Source organism: Nanorana parkeri, unplaced genomic scaffold, assembly GCF_000935625.1.
Source record: "Nanorana parkeri isolate BGI_ZX_2015 unplaced genomic scaffold, ASM93562v1 scaffold708, whole genome shotgun sequence".
Lineage (NCBI taxonomy): Eukaryota > Metazoa > Chordata > Amphibia > Anura > Dicroglossidae > Nanorana > Nanorana parkeri.
Window position 1 is genome coordinate 348,607 of NW_017306976.1, and position 3,475 is coordinate 352,081.

Consider the following 3,475-nt stretch of genomic DNA (forward strand, 5'->3'; position numbering starts at 1 on the left):
TTATATCCGAAATATGAAATTCTGTTAACGAATTTCGTATCCGAATTTCTTTGAAACAGGAACTAATATTACCCCTGTAAATGAGGTTGAACAACATGACAAGATTTTTTTTTAAATCCGAAATACGGATCCGCTGCTGCTGATGCATTACAATACACAGGCAGGAAATACGAAATTCCGTTGATGTATTTATGTTCCGTTACGAACATTTGTTATATTGATGGTAAAAAGCAAAGTACATTTATATTGGAGTTGATGGTAGTTTTTTTTAGTCCGAAATACGGAATTCGGATACGGAATCAGTTAACGGAATTCGTATTTCGGATACAAAAACAACTACCACATGGACTCCAATATTAACAAAGGTATTTTTGCTTTTTAACTTCATCATAACGAATGTTCGTAAAGTTACGAAAATGTGCCGAAACTAACGAAAATCCGTATTTCGTACGAATCCGAATTGAGTTTCGGATACGAATTACGAAATACGAAATAATGGATATTACGAAACGGAACGAAACGAAACAAATTTTTTGACGTCGCACAAGTCTAATAATATTACAGTGTATCATTCAATTTCCTTTTGGTTTGGGAAATCATACAGAAATGGGTTATATTCCGATTATTTTAGGAATTCTTTCCCGAGACCGACATCCTGAGTTGTTTTATTTCGGATTTTTCTTTTCCATTGTCTGACATTTGTTGCTGACGTCCACTATAATGGAACCGGCTTTAACCCTTTTGCGGCCAACGGCTTATGCCATAAGTCGATGGCAGCGGGGCACACTCTAAACAGACGGTCAGCTTTACACTGGAAGCGATTCTGGAGGCCAGGGGGGGTGCGGCCCATACCGGGTGACACCATCAGAGGGGGTGACACCAAAATGACTGACAGTGCCTGACTTTGCCTGACCGAGGGGTCCTGTGACGCTCCGAAATGATTGCATTCACATGTCAATCTAAAATAATAAGAAAAAAGATGATATTCCTAAGCAGAATGGTGTGCGGACAACATGTCTTCTAGAATCTAGATTGTATATTGTGGTCGGCATCCACAAGTTGTTCCAGCACCCGTTGGATTCTGGGGTGTAACGCTATGGTGTGAAAAGGGGATATTACAAAGACATGAGCTGCCACTGCAGGTGAAGAGTGCCCCTCTCCCCACCCGTCAACCCCACCTTACTTCCTGGGCCCCGCTGCTGCTCCCGTAGGACTGGCATCACATGTGTCAGCAGGTGGAGGGGAGAGAGACCAGTGAACATTCATTTGCCGATCTCCTCCCTGCTGAATGGAGCGAGAAGCAAAGCTGATTGCATCAATTCCGGTTCCTCAGCTGTCATTTCCAGGCTAGAGTAACGGGGAAGAAGCTATTTAGGCATGATTTGCGCTTGAATAGCTTCTTTGCAAAGGAAAGGTGACACAAGGGGTCTAAAAGACCCCTAATGTTACCTCAAAGAGATCCCGTCACCACTAATATACTATCACATTGGGGGCTTGTGAGCACCCCCTATGTGATAGCATTGAAGTTAAGTAAAAAAAAAAAAACAAGTAAAAAATAAAGTGAAATAAAATTAAAAAAGTAAAGTCCTCCACCCTCAGGAACATGTGCATGGTAGCGTAGGAGACCTGATTTTTTCTTTATTGCAGCTCAATACTTAGAGGTCTCCTTCCCACCACCACCCAGTTGCACGGATGGAGGAAGCCGAGGGGTAAGGTGAGTTATACTCATTATCCCCGCACCCCCTAGACTTAACAAGCAGTTAACCTTTGCAGCAGGGGTTGTTCCGAGGCCGGGTGACACCCCGCGGTGATTACATCATCGCTCATGCGTGTGACATCATTACGCGTGTGTGCGATGACGTCATCAAGCATGAGCGGTCATCTAATTGACGCATGCCAGCGGCCATCTTACTGATGGACGCCGGCAGAGAGAGGAGGGACGTTTACCTGGCAGGATGAGGTATGCCGCCGGGTCTCCCTCCTCTCTCTCTTTCTCCAGTCCCCTCCTCTGTTCAGACACTGTCAGTCATTTTGGTGTCACCTCTCCATTGGGTGTCACCCAGATGTGGCCCGCACCCCCCTTGTGACGCCACTGCTTTGCAGTGCCCAGGGGAGACAACTCGGAGGGGGCACAAGTTGGGCTTTAAGGTGGCCATACCCGGTTCGCATTTCATTGATTTCCAGGAATCGGCTGAAATTCAAGCCATGGGTGGCCTCGCCAATACCACCCAGTACAACAAACTCAAAGGAGCTGGGTGGGAAAAAAATCAGCCAAGAAATGACTGTCCCAATCAGCTACAGTCACTGTTCAGGTATTCTAACAATAGCCAGCAGCGGAAATCTGCTTTAGGAAGCGATCACAGAGCCGGCAGGTGCACGGCACAATTTAGGAAATGCCAATTTTCACAATATCTGAACAGTTGCGGAAAAGTTTACCTAGTAAGCAGATTGTTGCTGCTGCCTCCTCCTACATGACATTAATGTCTTTTTATTTTTAATGGTCCATTAAAGCAGACAAACGAAAAACTGTGACTGCAGTCCCTACGGTACCAGCAGCTGCCCCAACGTCGGTGCCAATAGAGCATGGAAGAAGTAATTACATCGGGGAAACGACAAACACTCATTGCTGCAAACTTCTCAGGAATGTCCACCATTTCCTTAGCGACTAATAAACACTTCATATCCAGCTATTTTTATTAGCTCTTGGAAAAGTTTTTCTGGCAATTGTTGGATTATCAGCTACAAATGTTTTAAGTATATTTTATTGCATTTTGCTCTGTGTAGTTTCAGAGATTAATACCAGGGAGTTATTGTAATTATGAACAGCAGATAACTGGCTTTACTCTCTCTGCTGCTCCAAGGCCAGGTTCCTCATTGCACCCCCCTCCCCCCATGGAGAATGGCAGATTACCTTCAATGTAAGGAGCGTTCTTCCCACTGACCACCATCGTCAGGGACATTCTTCCCACTGACCACCAATGTAAGGGGCATTCTTCTCTTGCACCACCAATGTAAGGAGCATTCTTCTCTTGCACCACCAATGTAAGGGGTATTCTTCCCACTGACCACCAATGTAAGGAGCATTCTTCTCACTGACCTCCAATGTATTTATTTTGGCTGGGGTTCCCTGAGACCTGAAAATTATTTTCCTTGAGGATTTTTTTACTTATTTATAAAGGGATTAAACATGGTGAATTGTGCATGTATTGCAGACACATACTGATTATATTTTCTTAATTTAGTTTTGCCCAAATGTGCACTTTAAGTTGCCAAATGCTACTAAGATGTATATTTCTGAAAAGAAAACCCAGATGATGGGTAAATGGCTGTAAGCATTGCTGGATTGAGGAACGCAATGCGAGCAGTGGCGGAACTACCGCCGGTGCAGGCGGTGCGGACGCACCAGGGCCTAGGCCTGGGGGGGGCCCGGCACAGTCCCAGCGCCGGATTGGTACCCAGCGGCCAGCGGGCCCCC